We start from the raw sequence: 22,428 nt of genomic DNA on the forward strand, positions 1-22,428 counted from the left end.
TCTCCTATCTCGCCTCCCACCGTATATTTGGCGTTCATGTTAGTCTCTTGGGCATCCTCCTTAGACAAGAGCTTGGCTTTACCAGAGCATTTGATAACGAGTGTGGCTGGGGACGAGTCAGTCACAAGTGTAACCGCAGTTTGAAGTGATTAGTCGTTCCCTTTTAGCCCTTCGCCGGTATGACTGACTCTTCCCATCTCTATCAATCGTTCAGAGGTGTGTCTGATATGACTGATACGACTCTAGCCCTAGAGACATTTTAGAGTCAGCTACATCTCGTTGTTTGACTTACTCACAACAACACTATTAGCCTGTTAGTGTCTATTGTTCTATCCCTTCATCTCTCCATCACCACTCTTCTCTCACACTCCATTTTCATCTCTTACACTGGAAATACTAAATTCGTGAAGTGGGCTTGATCTAAACCCAGAGCAGTCACGGAAGCCCAACCAGCAGAGGCTTAACATGGGCCCCTGCGGCGCAAAGGGGAGCCCAACCCTCCAGGAGGCACAGGCCCCAACCCTTCCGGGGCCCCCACTGAGCTCAAGGCCCAGGAATATCTGTAAGGTATGGACGACTCGGGCGCCCCAAAAATGAAAATAATATCTTGTGTGCGCACTCAGTGAAACATTCTAAAGTACAAAAAGTATTTACTTGTTTACATGCTCTTTGGCTGTTTGCACTATCCCGAGGGCACACACTGTAAATGAAGGAATTGCTGGCAGTGCCCCACTTACCAGTCCCAAGATGCACTGACAATACGACCCATGGACTCAGTAAAAGTTTCCGCAATTTCTTAAAATGATCAGCAAAAAACGAAACTTGTTGTTGCTTACTCTAATATTTATTATTTTCTTCAAATGATGGGTTGCAACATATCCATCTCAAACATCCTTGAGACGACCATTTATATTTGTCAATGAAATCGAATGTTTCACGCCAATGATTTGAATGTCCCAATACATTTCGGGTTGAAACCTCTTCATCAGGGGTAACTGAGTCTCTCACCGGCGATTTACTGGAGATGCCAGGTAAAAACTCGAGCGTCCTCTCTTCTCACCCTTGACAGAACACAGACCCTGTCTCCTTAGCACAGTCAGTGTCAGGCACTGTGTTCTCTGTAGTGTGAGAACTCGGGCATTGTCATGGCATGTTAGACCTCAGATCCTGTCACAGTATTGTCAGAGCTCATGCGATTACCTCTAAGCTCTGTCAGAGTGCAGGACATGTCTGCATTGTTACTGCACAATTCTTGCCCCCTCAGCTTTGTCTGAAGTCATTATTCTGATGCAGATTGATCAAGACTTTATGCCACCGTAGTTAAGCAAAGCCTTGGTAAGGTATTTGCTTTCCCATGCAAAACGTTTTTTCACTGGAAGCTTGCCATTTTTGAAGCACAGATAGGTCTTTGCACTCCATTGCATTAAGAGGGCATTCCATTTTTTGGTACTTGGGCATTCCAATGCTGCCACACATGGTTATTGACGCAAAGCCAGATTTTCAAAGCTTGCCAGGCATGGCTTTGCGTAAACAAATGCCTGCTTGAGGCAAGCACAAAGTCAGGGAAATGTTTTAAGGGGTAGATTTATCAATACTGTGTGCTGATGCAAAATGACACAAAGCAAGGACGTGTTGATAAAGTATCTACTTTCCAGTGCAACCCGTTTCTGTGCTGGAAAGTAGCCCTTAAAGTAATGCACATAGAGTTTTGCACTTTTTTTTGCTTCAAGGGTGCATCCCATGGGTGGTACATGGGCATTCCCACACTACCATTCAGAGATCACGAAGCAAAGAGCTCTCTACTAAAATTGTAGACAAAGGGACAGAGATTGTCTGGTGCTGGTTTTAAGATGCCTGAGGTGTACAGCACACATGCAATGTGTGAAAAGTTTAAAAGTTTGTCTAGGATTAGTATTTTATACTGGATGGCTAACCCTCTAATATAAATCCCATGCAATATATCACTATACACCTTAGCACTATGGTCCAGAGCTGTGTGCAGCCCGCTATAGGTCACCTGTTTGTGCTCCAGTGCAGGGGAAGAGAGCAGCAGTATCATATCTTAGTAAACAGGGGACTGCCCTCTCCCCTTAGCACAACACAGCACTGTGGTGCGTCGTGCTATTTTTTTTAGTAATGTCACCCCTTTTTCATTTCTCATATTTCAAACATTGTATGTGTGCTGCACCGTACAGCACACATCCAATCTGGGAAATATAAAAACATTCTTTGAGTACAGGATTTGGTACTGGAAGGTTCTCCTTCCAGTACAACACCTGTGCTAGACAGCAGGCACTATGGTGCAAATGTGCGTGCACCAGTAAACCGTCTTTTGTAAACATGCCTGAGAGGCACTCTCTTAAATTCACGGCACAGCAACATTGTAAATCTGCTCCTTTCTCTTGTGAGCACAACGAGAGATCTGGCGCCATCTTCTCTCCACACCTTCTAGCGCCTCGGTTTTCCCGGGCCTGCCAGAGCTCCTCGCGCCGCGCTGTTTATAAGCAGAGGGATGAGCCGGGACGGGGCTGTGTATATATTTATACTGCCTGGGAGCCTCACGGTCGGGCTGACTCAGCGACCCATGTTTGGTAAAGAGTATGCTTTCAGGGCAGTTGGAGTTCTCTGGGTCCTAGGATGCTGACAGGACTTCACCATCGATGCAAAGGGCTGGCCAATGACCTGCAGGTGTGTGAGCGTGCGCGCGTGCCACTGAGCTGCTGATTATGTGTTTGCTGGAAGGGAGTCTGCCTCGAAAAGGGAAGATACTTACTTGTCAGTGTATTTTTGTTAATAGGTGTGTGTTTCTTATGTCTTAGTGTGTCGGTGTTATTTTATGTTTGTTCATGTAGCAGTTTATGGGACGAAGGCTGTGTATGGGTGTGTATTTCTTCTGTTAGTGTCCGTATTAATTACTACATGTGTGTTTCCTTATTCAGCAGTTTGTATGTGGGTTGTATAGATGTTTATTTGCTTATGGGCCTCCTTGTCTCTGTCGGTAGGTGTGGATTTTCCATATGCCAGCATGGTTGTATGACGTTTCAACGCATGCTTTTACAACGCATGCCATTACGACGCAACTTTTACAACGCAAGTCGTTACAACGACTTGCGTTGGGGGGCGCTGGATAGTGAATAGTTTAATTTACTATTCCAACTCCAGTCCCCGTGGATAGTAGGGAAGGTGTTGGATAGTAATTAAACTATTCCCTATCCTAAAGCGCCTTCCAGCGCAATTCGTTGTAATGACTTGCGTTGTAAAAGTTGCGTCGTAATGGTAGTGCGTTGTAAAGGATGTTTCCCAGCAGGCCTGTGTCCACAGATGTGTATGTTCACACGTGCCAGGCTCTGTGCCTACAAACGTGTATTTTATCATATTTTGTTTGTGAGTCTGTAGTTGGTTGGCTGGTTGCATCTTTACCCACTTGTTACTGTTCTTTTGTTTCTACCTGTGTATTTCCTAATGTGTCATTGTCATAAGCTGGCTGCTACTGTAATGCGTCTCATTAAGTCTAGCTATAGACAGCTGTAGCTGCTTGAATGCTTAATTTATAAAAGAATAAGTGCCAGCCCCTGAAGCTCAGTGGAGTGCACTGTATACCAAGGCTGTGTGGTCTTGAATTCACCTTAGGCCTCTTAAAACCAGTATCAGATACTCTCTGCTTCTTTACCTCATTTTTTGGGTTTAGCTCTTTGTCCCATTATGACTTTTTTTTCCATTTTCTCTTCCTCATGAACGTGTATTTTTCCTCTCTCTTGCTCCCAGGAAATTTAGGATCAGGAAAAATAAGTACCAGTCTCCAAAAATAAGTGCTGGTGGCCCCCACCGGCAACCACTGTCTCAAATTAAGCACTTTTTGCATGATCATATGCCTTCAATTCTTCCAAAACGTACAGTAAGGTTTACAAAGAGAGAATGGGCTTTGGGTCAGCCTACTTTGGCCAATAGCTTTCATGCATTTACTATGGTCTGCAATTGCTTTGATGGGCTGTCCATCGAGACCATTGCATTCCGTAGATGGGTGCATGCTCCACTTTCTGGACAGGAAGTTTGATTTGAGAGAACCGCGCAGAATCTCCCCTGTGGATATGGTATGCTTTGTTATGCTATGCTACATATGTTATTCACATTTGAATAACGACATCTGCCATTTATATAACCTTCATGAACTAAACATCCTTTGATTCCACTGATTGGTTATGTAAATGTGTTGGGTTGAATGTGGTTATGAGTGGTTAGTAGAGATTTGTTAAAACCCATTTTACTACTGGTTCATTTGGTTACTATGTAAGTAAGATAAGATGAGTTTGATCTAGATAAATATCTTTGTTGTGTGATATGTGTATGACTAAGTGTGCATAAGGACTTTGCAGCTTTCGTTGTGTGCAGGGTTAGTTACTCATTGCCGAGCAGTGCAGATTGTTTTGTAGACTGTCATCATTTTTGGAGTTGTGTGAGTAAAGGGTAGTATGTATTTGGGGTATGTTAATATAGCCATTAATATTTAGTTGGCATACATTGCCAACTGTATGACATTAATGCCCTGTTGTGCACACGAGGGTGTCAATGTTATGTTTGTATTTTTTATTTTGGAAAATCAAATTTTAGGAGTCAATGTTAAGGTGATTTGAAATGAAATGAAAATGAAATGAAAATTGGCATTTGTAAATCACAAACTGCCACTCCGAAAGGAGCTTCCTGGCGCTGGTGTGGAGTTGAGCGGCTGCTCAGAAGTTCTTAGATGAGAGAGAGGCTAAATTAATCCGGGGCTCCGAAGATCCAGGTCTTTAGTTCTTTCATATATTGTGTTTCAGTTTTATACGTACTCAGATGCGGTGGCAGTAGATTCCAGGCCCTGGAGCCTAATGATGTTCATGTTTTTTCTCCCCTAGTTTAGCATCTGAAACTGGGAGGTTTGAGTGGGTTGGCTGATGATGACCTGAGGGTTCTGGTTGTTTTGTAGGGGGTGAATCTTGATGCAAGGTAGTGTGGCCCCAGATTGAGAGGCTCTGAAGGAGATAAGGAGAATCTTGAAAAGTAGTCTCTTGTTTTGTGGGAGCCAGTGAAGGGTTTTTAGGGCTGTGAAAGCAGAGGATCTTCAAGGAAGTTTTAAGACCAGCCGCGCTGCTGCGTGTTGGACTACTTAGAGTCTTTTTAATGTTTGTTTGTTGGCTCCTGCCAAGAGACCGTTGCAGTAGCCTACACGCGCCAGTATCAAGGCGACTGCTACTGATTTCCTTGCTGCGAGTGGGAGCAGGTCGAAGAATATTTTAAAGAATTTTTTGAGGCTGAAACACGTTCCTGCAACCTTCAGTGCATGTGGTTGAAAACTGAGAGCAGAGTCAATCTGCATTCCTAGGTTTCTTGCCACCGTAACCATATCAGGTGGGGATGGCGTAACCTCTGGCCACCACTCATTTGGGGAGAAAGAGATTTATTTACCTATGGGTAGTATCTCAGTTTTTTTGGTGTTGCACTTGAGGTGGTTATCCTTCATTCACCTGAGGACCTTGGTGAAGCATCTTTTAAAGGTGAGTTTGTCCTCCTTCGAGTTATGATCTAGCGATAGGATCATTTGGGTATCGTCTGCATAGGACGTGACTTCGATCCCAAATGATGCTATCAGTGCGATAAGTGGAGTCATGTAGACATTAAACAACAGAGGGCTTAACGAAGAGCCCTGTGGTACTCCTGTTGTGATGGTGCGTTCCACCGATAAGAAGGTCCAGAGGGACACAGCTTGCCTGCATGTGGAAAGAAAGGACTTTAGCCATTCCAAGGCAGTGTGTGAGATACCGCATGATTTGAGCCTAGAGAGGAGGATGCTGTGTGATATGGTATCAAATGCGGCCGACAGGTCGAGTAAGATCAGCACTGCCTTCCTACCTCTGTCAGCAATCATTTTAAGGGAGTCTGTGATTTCCAAAAGTGCAGACTCGGTGGAATGCTTAGGGCGGAAGCCAGATTTTTGGGGGTGGAGGATATGTGCGGCCTCAATTAATTTTGTTAGCACTTTATACATACATTTTTCTGTAATTTTTCCTAGTAGGGGAAGGAATGATATGGGACGTAGATTGGAGAGGACCGATGGATCAATGTTTCTTTTTCAGCGGTTTCACTATTGCTAATTTCCAATCTTCTGGCACTGTCCCTGAACTTAAAGAGGAGTTGACAATCTGGTTTATAATTGGGTTGACTGTGTCAATAATTTGGAGAAGGATTGAAGGGGGAAGGTATGTAAGGGAGATCCAGATTTGCATGTTATGGTAGCTTCACAAGTTTGGTCCATTGAAACAGGTTCGAATGAGCGGACAGAATATTTGGTGGTGTAGCATTTGTGTTCTGAATTGACATGTGTCGTAGGGATAGTGTCTGTGATAAAGTCTTTTGAATGTTCATGATCTTTTCTTCAAAGAAGCATGAGATTTGGTCGCATAGCCTTTGTGACGGGGGAAGTTCTTTTTGTAGAGCTTTGGGATTTGTAAAAGACTTTACAACCGAAAATAAATTTTTTTGGTCTAGTTTGGCCTTCTATATTTTGCTCAAGTAGTAATCTTTTTTGGCTAACTTAATCTGTTTGTGGTAAAGCATTCTGCTTATTTTGAATGCTTGCTTCTCTTTGGCATCATAAATTTATCTCCATTTTAGCTCTTGTTGTTTACATTGGTTATGTGCTATTTTGAGCGTTGGTGTGAACCAAGGGGCTCTCTTGGCTTCTGTCTTTCTGTTTGTGTTGGGTTTATCTTGCGGGGCAAGTTTGTTACTAATTTCAGTCAGCCAATTGTGTAGGAGACGTGAGTGAGTGACGTGAGTCTGCAGCAGTGTTCCCCGTGAGAGTAGGTATCTGCGCCTGCGCGGTGATGGCCAACTTAGGATGTCGGGCTAGTTGTGCCCAATATCGTCTGGAATGGTGCACTTTTGCTTGTTTATCAAGGCGCTTTGTCAAAGGAATACTGAGTGTGAGAGGGACTAGGTTGTGGTCAGACCATATTTTTGGGGTGGGTGGGTCTACCGATAGGAGGGTGAAGTTAGAGCGGACCCCATCCAGTGTATGACCAGCTCGGTGTGTGGGAGAGTCCACCATCTGGGTCAGTCCAAGTATTTCTATTATTTGGAGGAAGTTATCGACTCCTGGCTCTCTTGCAATTGGTACTGTAGAGTTTAATGTACAATTGAATGCCTAACGATAACCTGATTATGGCATATTGGAGGTGAGTTGAGTGTGTTTGATACTGTAAACTGATAGGATGGTTGAGTGGCATATTGTGGGTTTGGCAATAACTAACTATTTGCCAAACCCGTGCTGCATTACAAACATATGGGTGTGATGTCAAGAAAGGCATATTGATAGTTGTGTTGTACTGTGGGAAAGAAGCAAGATAAAGCAGCCAGTACAAAATCAGTACACAATTTACAAAGCGAACAGTACAAAGCAAAGCAGGCTTTAGGAAACAAGAGTAATGTGCGTACACATGAGCACATACAAGCATGCTTACACAGATCCCCTCCCCACCCTTAACAATACTAAGATGCAACATATTTCACTCTCTCCATCTGCATACTACATAGTACTGTCCAATGAGGAACACTATACCAGAGTAAGAGGAGATCCAATCAAAGACATTCAGACACTCATTAAGAATAATACTACAATTAAGCTAGACAAGGGTTTTTGTGAAAGAATGAGTTGGATTTTTAAAATAAAAATCACCCTAAGACGCACCTATGATCTAGACTTTACCCAAGATCCATGAAGACTTGGAGAATCCTCCAGATAGACTAGTAGTGTAAGGTTGTGGTTCTGTTTGAGAACCTCTCTGTTAATATGTTGACTTATTCTTAAAACCATTTGTTTCCATATCTCCGGATTTCATTAGGGGTAGCATGGATTTTATCCAACACCTCAAGCGTCTTTTCTTTGACACCAACTCACAACTGCTAGAAACTATGCTATGACTTGTAATTCAGATTCCAAAATACTTTTTATTTCAAGAAAAGAAATTGTAGCCATGGGCGTTGGATTAGTATGGGATCTAGCTAATCTGTTAATGGATAACTATGAGATACAGTTTTTTTGAAGACCCAGTCCTTTCCTGTACAACATTAATTTATGGGTTCACAATAATGATGATCTTGTTTAGAGTGGGTCAATCTCCAAGCCGATGCTATCCAGTTCAGCATAACCTACTGTACATGCATACTTTCTTTCTTAGACCTCACAGTCAGAGCCTGGGTTGACAAGCTTTTTACCACACTTTTCCATAAACCAATGGAAAGGAGTTCTTTGTTAATGTATACCAGCCATCACCCTAGAAATCTAAGAGGCAAGCTCCCTTCGGGTAAATTTCTGGGATTACGCCAGAATTGCACTATGAACTCGGATTTATTTCATGAATCTGGCTCTATGATAGAGAGACTGCTTGAGAGAGGGCCCCCAATACGATTACTGAAGCAAGCCTGAAAACTGGCCCAATTTACCCTTAGAGAACACCTTTTGGTGCCTAGACAAGAAAGTGAACAATGGCCCATCTTTTTAAGAACATTTTGTACAGCAAACAATGTGATTAAAAATACATTGCACAAACACCATCAATCACAATGACAAACCAATGTGCTCTTTTAAGAGGTGCCAAAATATGTGATATGGTTGTAAGGGACACATTTCCTAATATTACACTACCTACTAGACTGTCACAATGGCCTTTTCCAATACTTAAGGGGCTCTACAAATGTTAGTCCTGCATGACATGCAAATATTTGGAGAAAAAAAAGTTCCAACATAATGATGTCAGATATACTTTGAAACGTTTCAGCAGTTGTAATACGAGTGACGTAATGTATGCTGTATGGTGACCCTGCAACAAAATATGTGTTGCTCAGACCACACAGAAAGCAAAGAGCGGGATCTTACAACATCACAGTCATATCAAGTGTGGCACCATAGGAGCACCATTGGGCAACCACTATATGAGCTTGGGCCACACAATGAATGACATAAGATGGCAGATCACTGAAGGTGAATCTTCTAACCCACGAAGCAGAACTTTCCCAACTACATAAGCTCTACATCCATGCAAATAGATAGAGCATGTCAAATCTAGTGACTTTGGACTAAATGGAACATGTGAATGGGATGAACTGGTCAAATTATCGAACACCTAAATAACCTGAACTGTGCCAATCATTGACTTTCCCTTTATTTCGTAAGACTTTATTCTCAATCAATACTTGTTAAACCATGTTGAACGAATATTTTGTGTACTGGTTCCCATTCGTTTTATTTACTCTTCACATCAAGTCTCAAGGTGATTTGTCCCCCCCCCTATTTTCAATGTATGTATGTTGCTTCTTTAGTGCAGTATATTAAGTCTATGACCCCTTGTGCAGAGTTTGCACCTGTGCCACATTCAGATTGTTCGTAAAAAGATTTCCTTTTTTGTGCCTTTATCAATGGAACACAAGTCTTGTGTCCATCATTCACTTCCTCCACATTCAAACTGTTTTAAAGGTGCCAATATGAGAAAGAAATTTAGATACATAAGATTTCAAGTTATTCTTTTTCTTTGTTAATTTTAGCGAACAAAGGGTTTCGAACCATGTAAATTTGTGTCTTTTTTAGGCAATGGTTTTGGGTATTTCCCCCCTTTTTTCCAATAACCATTTCCTAGAGATGGCTCCACTTTTTTTCTTAAAATTAGCTTGTAAAAAGGTCCTCCATTGCTTTTTCGATGAAGATTACTGCTGCCTCCCTGGGGCTTTTTTCCATGTTTGAAGATGGCTACCAGTACTCGTACCAGAGCTGTTCTCTGCAATCAGCCGAGACATGCAGCGGGTAAGATTGGTCATCACTTTCCTTTTGTCAAATCCCTTGGGTTAACAGCTTTCTGACGAATTATTTTTATTTTTCCGTTAGAACCATTCATGCACTTATTGCACTAAGGTATTCTCTTTGTTTAGCGTGTTTTCGCACAATAACCCAATCTTTCATCAATTGATTGATTTGAATTTTATGAGCCTTGGCACCTTTCATTTCCCTTTTGTCCATCACCAGGTGTAATATCAAAGCGTGAAGCATTCATCATTGCAGGATTTTATGGTTAATGAAATTGTGCTTTGATTAATATGATTAAGAGGTCAGAAAAGTTGACATGCACTTGTAGAGGGGATCTTTCCACCAGGGCTACAGTCATTTACACATAATATTACAGCCACTTCCTTTATCAGTGGACTTAAGGGCGGTATCATAGTTCTTCCTAAATTGCTATGTTAGCTTGTCCTGCTGAAGACCTGTGATAAATCATTTTGAGGGCTGAAACATTAATGGTCATTTTGCTTGGCAACAATCAAATAATGGACATAATATCTCTATACATTAGTGGATGTCTTGGAGTTTAAGATTGCATTTGTGACAGTTGCATTTTGTATATGTGCACCTTATCACTTTTTCACAAGCACTGCGTTTAAACCAAGAGTACCATTGTTTGATTTATGTCAGTTTGTAATTCTGTATTAACCTAAATATATGATAATTTGGCTGTTGTTTTACTCTAATTGTGGGGCTTGCCCTGGCTTGCAACTTGACTCCCCTTAATCACTAAAGGTCCCAAATTAATCCAAAGGAACACATTTCCCATTGATATTATCAATATTTCCTCCGGCTCTTAGGTATATGGGATTGCCCCCTGGTATTTATAACACCCAGCATGTTGGTGTCCAAGGGAGGGTGAGATAAAAGTTCTTAATCTTCCTTGAGGTAAAGGTGATGGTGGCCCTTATTGGTCGAATGGATGATCCTAAAACTAGATTTTGCATTTGTCGCAAACTGTGTGTGTAATGAGGCAATCCTGATCTGGAGGAGATGTTGATTTGTATACTGAGCATGTGAATGGAGTGTTTTTTTTGTGAGTTTATCCTGTATTGCAGTTCGTCATCTTAAATTTGGTGATGTCCTAGTTTCTTGTGATGTGTTGATCTTTACAGAAGTCCAATTTCTATATGAGATATGGGTCTCTGTTCAATGAGTGGTTGCTGAAATGGACTGTCTAGGTTTTAGGCAGCATGTTTTGAGACCCCCTTATTTAATTTGAAAAGTTTTATATAGAACTGGCTAGACCCGGAGGTATCAGAGCACTTTACATGAGGAAGAACATTGTTTCAGAACATAGTTACACAGTTACATCAGTTTCTGGTGCGTAGTTACTTGAGATTACTTGAGTTACAAAAGCATAGCATAGGCATAAGGATAAACAAAGCAGGCAGGGGGAGAGAAATTCAGGGGAGAGAGAGGAAAGGAAAGGAATGGGGAGGTAGACAAAGAATGAAGGAGGGAAGAGGTGGGGGAGGGGTAGGAGACACAGCATGGAGACGAGGAAGTAACAGTGTCTGACGTCCGACTGGGTAGGTGACGGCTCCCAGTGGTAAAGGGATCCTTCCCTGTCCTCCGTTATGTGTGATTCTCTTGTTGCGGTGGAATCTCTCAGCCGGGTCTCTGAGACTCCAGGGCATTAATGCTGGATCCCTCCCCAACAAGGGGAGAGGTGTGCTTTGGCCAAGGGCACACTCGGAAGAATGAAGGAGGGAAGAGGTGGGGGAGGGAGTAGGAAACCCAGCGGAAACACAGTGTCCGGCTGGGTAGGAGACCCCTCCCAGCGGATGGGTATCTTTCCCAGTACTCCACTATGTGTGAATCCCTTGTACTGTGGACTTTCGCAGAGGGCTCTCAGAGACTCCATGGCATAAATGCTGGATCCATCCCCAACAAGGGAAGAAGGAGTGCTTTGGAAAAGGGCACACGTACGGAGGCCATTTTAGGGACAGTCGGGCTGGTAGAGAAAGACCCTCACTGTAGAAGGGGAAATGCTAGTTGGGTCATTGGTTCAGTAGCCTGGGAGACTGCTGCCCCTATGCAGCCAATGTTGATGGTAGTATGTGAAGGTAAGTAAATTAATATGTGTTGGGCGCCATTTTGATCTACACTGTAGAATCTAAAGAGCCGGATGGGGGATATGCTCGAGGTCTGCTCGAGGTCCATATTTTGACCAAGAGTAGTAGCTCATCGATGAAAAGGAGCACTGTGGCGTCCATCTTGGGGTCAGGCAAGAGATTCTGTACCAGGGGTTCCATTTGGCCAGTCTCCATTTTAATCTTTTCCCTTTGTATTCTCAGGGGCCCCTAGGGTATTTGCGTAGCTTCATCAGGTGTCTCTTGGATTGCCTCAGTCTGAGATTCCTCCTTAAAGCCTATTCAGCCGTCAATTTAGGGTCAGTGGTACAATGATGGTTTAGGGAAAGGGGAAGTGTGTCGTTGCTAGTGTGGAAGAGCTACGAGACCAGAATTACCACGACGAAGTGTGTCCGCCGCAGGTGCCATTTTAAGGTCAGGCACCGCCGGATTCCTCAATCTCGTCAGGGTCTAATGTTGGAGTTTAAAAACATTTCTCTGGCAGGTTTCAGGCATTGCTGCAGCTACATCAGCCACGAGGCAGCCTTAAAAGGACTCTCCTGGGTAGTCTGCGCTTCTCCCCATGCTGTGCTGCGTCGGAGGGAAATGGCAGGCGTCGCGTCTGCCGCTTCGCGCTGATTGCACTTAGTATGCCGTTGGGTGCCACTTGCTTCTCTGGGTCCCCCAGGAGAGGTTTGCTTCGTGTTAGATTCTCTCCTGGCTGGCCCCGGTAAACGTGCTTGCCGTCTCCCGTACTCCTCCGCATCAGGGCATGTCGAGATGCACAAGGGACATCGGGTGTCCTCCGGCAGCTCCAAGAGCACCCGGCATGTTCATCAGGCGAAGCTGAGTCTGAAGAGTGTTGTTGCGGTCACTCCGCAGGTACCGGGGGATCGTTGGGTAATTCTTGGATTGTAAGCAGAAAGGGCCGCTTGCACAAGGCAAGCTTTAGGTTCAACTTTCTGTTCTCACCAAACACTGATTTATGTATTAGTTACTTTTATCCAGAGTGCCTACAGAACTCTGTCCAAGCCCAACACATAAAATGCTATGAAAACGACTTCAGTTTCAGGGAACTGTGTAATGCTCTCTTCTCACTTTCATTTAATCATTCATGTAAGAAAATGGGTTATTAGAAGGGAAGGATGTGGGCCATTCACAAGTAAAAAGTCCACAATCTTTTATCTGCTGGGAATGAAGCCCCCTGTTGTAGCATTTGACTCTCGCAGGGTAGCAAGGCAGAGTAATCCATGGACTACTCATGGGTGGTAGTGTAGGCTAGTATCCCATTCCGCAAGCACACAACAGATAGCACCCAATAAATCACTGTCCATTGAAGTCTTTTTTCTTATAAAGGAAAAGTACTTTATTATGCAAACCCTACTCTATACAGATCATTAGCCCCTTCGATGCTCATGACGAGCTCAGCTCATCATGAGGCACGGTTGAGCTGTGCTCATGACGAGCTGAGCTCGTCATGAACACACCCATTAACATTATGGCCCAGCACAGGAGGAAAATCTCTCAAGCAGCCAAGGTGTTAGTTTGCAAACATATACATAATGACAGATATAAATATCTATGGTTATACACTCCTTACAGTTCACACACCACATTAATAAAAGCAGAAATATGCCATGATAAACTAATGTAATACCATTAAAACCACTGAGGAGGGTACCATCTTACAATGGCATTCATTAATACCTGTAGTGATTCACTGTGAAAGTTGTGTTTTGCTCCTTGTGATGTGCAACCAAGAGGGATTTCTTCAAGCCTTCTCACCTCTAAATTTTGCAACTATTGGGGAGCCTCGTTTTTACTACTCTCCCTCTTTGCACAGAACCTGTCTCCTGTCTGGGCACCTGTCACTCCTCCCACACAGCACCCCAGGGCTCCCAAGATAGAATACCTGTCTTTCCTGCCTGCATCCTTATTTATTTATTTATTTATTAATAATATTTCTAGAGCGCTAACAATGGCCCATGGGCGTCTCGGCGCTAAGATATCTGTAGTATTTAACCAGAGAGGGGGAAATGAGTTTAATGATTGAAAAGCCAGGTCTTGAGTTGTTTGCGAAAGGACCAGAGTGAAGGACTTGTTTTAATCAAATGAGGCAGTGTATTCCATAGCTTTGGGGCTGACACTAGGAATCTTCTGTCTCCCCATGAAACAGTTTTGGTACGAGGCACCACAAGGTCATTTAGACTGGAGGAACGTAGTGTTCTAGGGGGACAGTAAGGGGTCAGATTTCGAATAAGAAAACCTGGTCCCAGGTTATGCAAGGCCTTGTACACAATGCAGAGAGTTTTAAATTTTATCCTGTTTCTAATCGGTAACCAGTGTAAATCTCTGATGGTGTCCGAAGCGGATTGATATTTGGGGATTCTTCCCAGGAGCCTGGCGGCTGAGTTTTGTATAATTTGCATTTTGTTTAGGACTCCTTCTTGTGCATTTAGGAACAATGCATTACAGTAATCCAGGGTGGACAATACGAGGGAAGTTACCAGGGTTTTGCCAGCTGTATCGGGATGGAAAGGAAGGATTTTTTGATGAGTCTCAATTTGTGGAAGGCAGAGGAGGTAATCTGGTTGGCATGTGGATAAAAAGTGAGGCGGTCATCGGAAATGACTCCCAAATTCCTCACCTTGCTAACAGGCTCTGGGGGAGGGCCTAATGACGAAGGCCACCAGCGGGAGGACCATTCCGGGGTCAGCTGTCTGAAGATGACTACTTCCGTCTTGTCGGAATTTAATTTTAGGCAATTGGAAGCCATCCAGCTCCCAATTGCCACCATGCCTAGTTTGAGATCATCAGCTATTTTATGGCCATTGTTCTTAATGGCAAGGACCAACTGAGTGTCGTCTGCATAGGAGGTAAGGTTCATCCCATGTGCACGAATGATATTGGCTAGGTCCGACACATAGATGTTAAAAAGTGTCGGATTTAGGGATGAGCCTTGAGGTACTCCACATGGCAGAGACAGGGTGGAAGAACGGAAGGATCCCATTTTGACCACCTGATTCCTGTCGGCCAGAAAGGAGGCCAGAAGTTTCTTGGCAATATTTTGGACACCCATGTTCTCGACACAGTCAATCAAAATAGCATGATCGACCGTGTCGAAAGCCGCCGATAAATCAAGCAGTATTAAAACTGCTGAGCCCCCGGTGTCACGGATGGATCTAATATCATCTGCGGCTTTAATCAAAGCCGTCTCCGTCCCATGGAATTGGCGGAAGCCAAATTGGGATTCGTCAAGTAGATAATGTTCCTCTATGAAGGCCGAGAGTTGTAGATTCAGTGCTTTTTCAGCTATTTTTGCCAGAACTGGTAGGCTAGCGATAGGACGGTAGCTCTTTAGTTCTTCCATGTCATGATGTGGCTTCTTTAAAAGTGGTTTGATGAGAGTCTTTTTTCAAATGGCTGGGTAAATGCCTGTACTGAACATGGCATTGCAAATTGAAGTGATGGCAGGAAGGACCACTTCGATAACAGGTAATAATACTTTAAGAGGACATGGATCGAGTGCGGAGCCCGATCTAATGGTGGATATGATGTCCGCGATCTGGGAACTGGAAATATCTGCAAACTGAGAAAGAATGGGACCAGTAGGGGCGGCGGTCATCGAATTACATGGGATTTTGGTGTTATTGCAAAGGCAGAATAAATGTCGTTGACCTTACTAAAAAAGAAGCTGGCTAGGGCGTCGCAGAGAGATTGGGAGAGAGGTGGAGTCAGGTTAGGGGAGTAACCTGCTGGCTGCTTGGTGGTTTCGTACAATGCCTTGTTGGAATTTTTGGCCAGTTCGATTCTATCACTAAAGAACTTTTTCTTAGCCTCACTAATCATAGTTTTGTATTTAGCCACCGTTTCTTTATACTTAATTTTGGCCTCTACAGAGTAGTCTTTTCGCCAGTGCCTCTCTTTGTTCCTGTACTGTTGTTTCTGTATTCTTAGGACCTCCGAATACCAGGGGGCCGACGGGGCAGATCTGTTGCGAGACCGTTGTTTAACCGGGGCCAGAGAGGTGGCCGCAGAGCCCACCCACTCATAAAATTGAGTAGGGGCAGTATTAGGGTCGGCTGATAGAGAGGGGTTGGAATTGGTCAAGAGTATTTCCAGGCTGGAACAATCAATGTCGCTCCACGCCAGGAAGGACTGACGAGGATTAGAGGGTAGTGTAGAGGCACCAGTATCATGGGTGGTCACTGAAGCCAGGATAACATGGTGGTCTGACCAGGTGAGGGGAAGGATTTGGGAAACGTGTAAATCCACTAAATTAGTGAAAATGCCATCCAGTATATGGCCCCCGTCGTGTGTGGGTGATTTGACCAGCAGTGGGAGACCAAAGGTTGTCATATCCGCCAAAAAAGCAGCGGTGTCTTTATCCATTGTTTTGTCAAAATGAAAGTTGAAGTCGCCGAGGACAGATAGGGAGCTATCAAGGGCTGACGATTCCAGGATGGACCTAAGATCAGAAATGAATCCGGTCCTTGACCCCGGTGGACGATACAAGAGGATCCCTTTGAAATTGTAAGAGGGAGTCAACTTGATGGAGAATTGTAGGGCTTCACAGGAAGGCAGCGAGATCATGTTAGTTCTGACAGTAAATGCGTCACGTACAATGACAGCAATCCCACTGCCTTTCTTGCGCTGTCTATCCAGTCTATGGATAGAAAAGCCTTTAGGAACTGCAATCACTATGTCTGGATCGGACGAACTGTCCATCCAAGTTTCTGTCATAAATAATATATCTACATTTTTGTCCTCTATCAAGTCAGCTATGTCCTGTCGGTGTTTCCCAAGCGAGCGGACATTGACCGCAGAGTGTTGGACCTGGCACTTTTGGGAGATTCACCCCGAAACCTTTTGCATTTCTCCCAGCCTTTTCCCTGTATAGTGTTGGTAGTTTTAGGCCTCTGGGCACTTTAGCACTGTGGTCCAGTGTAAAGTGCTTGCGCTCTCTGTGTTACATTTGTAAGGTTGGCCTGCCCTCCCCTAGGAATGCATTGCGGATTCCCAGAGCAGTGTGTGTCAGTGGTAATTCCTGGTATGAGAGGAGTGCAGGGGCGTGTTTAGTATGTATGAACTCGTGAGAATAAATGCTGCGCAATGGTGTGCGCAGATTTATGGTGACTGGTGGAGAAATGTCACTTTTAGAAGTCGGAATTTCTGTGTGCTATGTGTCTGCCTGCCTGATGTGAATTGCATGACTGGCTTGTGAGTGACAGGAGCTGAGAGGTGTGGGTGGCTCCAGGAGACAGGGCGAGTCAGCCCAGTGATGAGTAGAGAGATCTGCATGCAGATGGGAAGGAGGAGTTGCACCTGGGAGCTGAATAGGCTTTGCCTTCCCTCCACAATGCTGGCTCCGCCCCCTGTGTTGTGTCTGATCACTGAGCCCCCACCCGACAAAGGGGAGAGGAGCTGGGCAAAACAAAGTGCTCCAAATCCCCCCTGACCGAGTTGCATCTGGTTCCCCCATGCCCTGCACTCTGACACAAAGGGATTTTGTAATATAAATATAGGGGATGTGACCCCAGGAAAGTGTTCAGTTCTGGAGTGCTGTTCCTGCCAGGGCATGCTGCTGCTGGGGCTCAGGGGGGCTACCATGAGAGCTTGCTTCCCTGGGCCCTGCATGGCCCTTTTCATCTTTGAGGACATTTTGCTGGGACTTGTTCTTCTCCAGGACCCAGGACCTTTTTGCTGTCCTCTGCTCCCTGTGATCGCTTTATCCTAGACTTTCCTCAAAGAAAAGGATGAGCCCGGGGGCTGCGCAGCGTCGAGCTGCGGCCCCTTTATGAGGGAATCCCCATCAAGGGATTCCCCAATATGCCGGAGATGCGGGTGCTCACCCGGCTTATACTTTTATTTTATGGCGGGCCCAATTGAAGGAGACCAGAGGAGACCCGGAGCGCACCAGTAAGCCCGGTGAGTGAGGGCTGGGTGGGGGTCATGACCGCATTTTGCCCCCACTCCTACGAGGGGGCATGTTGTGCTTCAAGAGCCAGTGCGCTCCAACGAGAGGGGCATCTTCTGGTTGCAGAGCCGGTGTGGGTCCAACGTGAGGGCACAGAGGTTCCCAGGCCCTATAGCCGTATACCTCCCAGCTGCACCGCTCGCAGAGGGCAGCTGCACCAATTGGGCAACTTTTATTGTTCGTGAGCCCCAGAGCAGGGCTCATGCCATTTCCCCCGCTGCCCCGCCTGATAGAGGGCAGCCGCCACGTTTGGCGCAGATTGCTTTAGGAGTCCCTGGGAGGGAGAGAAGCGGCACAGTGGTGCCAGGCCTCATTTTGAGATTCACAGCTGCCCAGCAAGTAGTGGGCAGCTGCTATGTTTAGGTTTGAGCAGTGGCGCACTTTGGATTCAGCTGCTAGGCAGCAGCCCTGACATTCTGTACACAGGGAGTTTGAGCCCCTTTGAGAAGGCCAGTTGGCCAGGGGGTCAGTGATTTATGCAATATTAGAAAATGTGATATTCAACTGTGTTTTATACCTCTAAATGTGGTTTTGATGATTATGAGGTTATTTGCATATCATGGTTTATGCTAGTGAGATTATGTTCCACTGAGATTATTTCCTAACGTGAGTTATGCTTAGGAGGTTAGGGTGTAATGCGTTTAGACTTATGAGATGATTGCATAATGTGTTTATGCTGGTGAGGTTGGCGCAGAATGTAATTCATGCCAAATGTGATACAGTGCATAATGTAGTTTATGTTACAGGCTGATGCTAAGTATAGTGATTACCAGTGGTTACTGGTTGTATGTTTATATGTCTTACTTTTACTAAGTTTGCTTAGCGATGGTTTTGATAGTGGTCCAGTTGACCCTATCAGGTGTATATAATCCCTTGTGGATATGGCTGAGTGCCAGGTGGCAAATAAATAAAAGAAAGTGTGATGGAGAAATCACAAAGGGTGCGCTCTTTCAACATGAAACTGTGGGGTTTCTTCACATATTTCAGACAGCGGGTTATGATCATCCAATTACTTTATTCATATCAAGTTGGTATCATTATCCATTATTTTTCAGATTCATCGTGATCATTGAAATTCATAAGCATTACTTCATGCCCAATGCCCAATGCATTTCGGGTTAAGCGGGGTAACCCTTCGTCAGGGGCCTGAAAATGGAAACATAAGGACCTTAACATACAGCAACGTACCATGTATTTATTTATATAGTCATGAATTAAACAAACACTCTCTGTTAAATAGACAAATATACAACAGTAGCGGAGTTGACTTAACTCAACGAGTAAAGTTTGGTGATAAGAAATCAGTGCTCTCAAAAACGAAAGTTGTGGGGTATGGTGCATGAAAGGAGAAAAGAATTAAACTGGCGGTATGAAAAGGACTCGAAAAATAGTATGGAGAAACTGAAGGATGAAAGAAGAGAGAAAATGAGAGCTCAAACTTACTTGTAGAAGTGATGCGGAGTTCTTACGGCGTTCCGGACCAGGAAGTGATCGGATGCTTTAGGAACCAATGGGGAGGATTCTTATAGTAAGATGGTCCGGTCACGTGGGACTGCGATGGGAAATGGGTGTGTGAATGCGAGCGAGCGAGATTCGCTCTTAAAGAAGATAAGAATTGCGTAATACGGACCTTAGAAGTGGATAAAGAATGAGGTGTAAAAGTACATGGAAAATTGTAAAAAATACCAAGGACCTCTTCACCATCATCAGAGATTTCACCCACCTGTCAGCCACCAAAAACTCAATAACCTCGCCCACCACTTCTACAACAAGCATGCAACCATAAACAGAAACTTCGATCCCTACCCCTCTAACCTCTTCAGCAATCCTTCAACCACCATCGCCGACCACCCGCTCACCACATGGGACGACCAACAACACACCATATACTATCACTCTTATGAACTCCATCCACTCAGGAGCACCTACCGACCCCTGCTTCCATCGACCTTTCACCCTCAGAGACAAGATCAGCCAACTCAACACCATCCTCAATGCCTCAATAACCACAGCCTCCTTCCCCAATGCCTGGAAACATGTCCAGGTCAGACCCCTCTTCAAGAAACCCTCTGCAGACCCCTGCGAGTTCCAGAACTACTATCCCATCTCACTGCTCCAGTTCCCTGCCAAAGTCCTAGAGAAAGCCAACAACGTCCAACTCACAGAGCACCTGGAGCGAAACAACCTACTAGACCCCTCTCAATCAGACTTTAGAACAACCACATTACTGAGACAACTCTGATCGCTTCAACAGATGGCACCCGCACCCTACTTGATAGAGGAGAATCAGCCGCCCTTATCCTCATGGACCTCTCCGCAGCTTTCAACACTGTCTCCCATCACACACTCATCGATCGACTATGCCAGATTGGAATCACAGACAATTGCTCTCAGATGGATGGCATCTTTCCTCATGGGACACACCTAGAGAGTCCACCTCCCTCCCATCACATCGCAAGCCAAGCACACCATCTGTGGCGTCCCCCAAGGCTCATCCCTCATCCCAATGCTCTTCCACATCTACATGACACCACTCACAGACATTGTTAGATCGCACAACATCATCTCCTATGCCAATGACACTCAGCTCATCCTCTCACTCTCAACTGACCCCACCTCAACAAAGACCAACTTCCACAACTGAGTGAAGAAAGTCTCAGCCTGGATGAAGGACAACTGCCTGAAGCTCAACACAGACAAAACAGAAGTTCTGATCTTCGCCCTCTGGACTGACTCTTGGTGGCCGTCGGAACTCGGACCCACCGAACGCTGAAAGAACATGCCTGCAACCTTGGCATCATCCTCGACAGCAAACGCTCCATGAAACGTCAGGTCAACGCTGTCTCCTCAGCCTGCTTCACACTACTCATGCTCCACAAAATATTCAAGTGGCTCCCCACCGTCACCAGGAAGACAGTGAGGCAGGCCCTCATCACCAACCGACTGGACTATAGACTCCAGATGATCCAGAACGCAGTTGCCAGACTGATCCTCAACCTGCCCAACAGAACCCATATCACCCAGAACCTAAAGAACCTCCACTGGCTCCCGGTCCAGGACAGATGCCATTTCAAGCTCCTGACCCATACCTACACAGTCCTCCACGACCATGGACCCGCTTACATGAACCACTGCCTGCACCTTCGCCGACTCCCCAGTAACTTCCACTATGCACACCTCACCCTCACACAGATCCCTAACATATGCCGCTGCAGCACTGGAGAACGCTCCTTCCCCCATCTTGCCGCCAAAGTCTGGAACGCCCTCCCCCTCCATCTCCCCACCCTCGTTGACTTACTTCAGAAAGGGGCTCAAGATCTGGCTATTCGACTGAAACATGAAGAAAACACCTAGATACCCTCTTGGGTGACAAGTCATGCTCTACAAGTACGACCTGATTAATTGAGTTAGAGAAAAATGGTCAATCTGGAAGTGCCATAAGGAGTGCACACATGTGGAAACGTATGTGAGATGTACATGCAGTCAATTTATTTACCAGAATATCGGTGTGTCAACCAAGTCTCTAGACCTAACTCTGGCAAAACAGTAGTTTAGTGCAGATTTTACCCATAACTTATAATGCAAGTAAGCACGCATACTTTTCAATATTCACTACTGATGTACATACTCAAGCTATTAACGCTCACTCACAATATATGGGCTGCCTAGGTCATCACCAATCCCTGAAGGTACTCTCACCTGGCAGTCTATCTGTGCATAAGTCCTAGGCTGAGTTAGACAATAGTCTCACCTGCTCAGCCAGTACACATGTGCATACAAAGCATGTGGATGTGTTCACGTGCAACCAGCCCAGAGCTTCTTACCCTAGCTGCACAGAAGTGGGCCTTAACTTAAAAGGTGGGACATTGGCAGTTAGCATTCCCATTCCATTATAATGGAGCTTACACTGAGTGATACTCAGATAGTGAGACTCATTCACAGCTGAAGTCTATAAGGCAGGTAGTCAAATAAGTGAAAAATCCAGCAGGATTAAATGGGACACAGCCCATTTCTCACAATTTCCTATTACTATAGCTTGCCCCAAGCTCTAAATATCATGGTCTTTCTCAGCCAGCACAGGCCCAAATCGAGCAAGTGGAACTCAACAAATGCTTCTCAAAACACTGGAGTCTTGTGATAGGGACATTTATAGATGTTGAAGGGGATTGAAAGTGACTATGCAGCCCCCTCCCCCCCCCTGCCTGACATAAAATAGCAGGGACTTCAAGTTGCTATTTGCTGTGCCAAAAAAAGCTTAGTTTCAGAAAGGATTTGTCAAGGCCATCATTCAACAAAGAACTTGCCTCTACACTTGACAATGTGCAATAACTGATGGATTCAGCCACATCTATGTTAAAATCAAACCAGTTCATTCACGTATTGCAAGAACCATATCCTCTGTCATCCAGACCCCGTCATACCACCTGAGATACATTCAAAATGTGAGCGGCTGAGTGAGGCAATTGAATAAAGACCATGGCCGGCCTGAGAACCCAACTTGTTTGATAGCT

General features: G+C 44.9%; 1 protein-coding gene across 1 annotated transcript in view; it reads left to right on the forward strand.

Annotated features, from left to right (window-relative positions):
- Window positions 1-2,649: 2,649 nt before the first annotated feature.
- Window positions 2,650-22,428, forward strand: part of LOC147731320 (bestrophin-1-like) — a 240,912-nt gene continuing 221,133 nt past the window's right edge. The window contains exon 1 of the mRNA XM_086958723.1: window positions 2,650-2,688. The gene's annotated coding sequence lies outside the window, so the exon portion shown is untranslated. The remainder of the gene's footprint in view (window positions 2,689-22,428) is intronic.

This window comes from Lissotriton vulgaris, chromosome 2_1 (genome assembly GCF_964263255.1).
Source record: "Lissotriton vulgaris chromosome 2_1, aLisVul1.2, whole genome shotgun sequence".
Lineage (NCBI taxonomy): Eukaryota > Metazoa > Chordata > Amphibia > Caudata > Salamandridae > Lissotriton > Lissotriton vulgaris.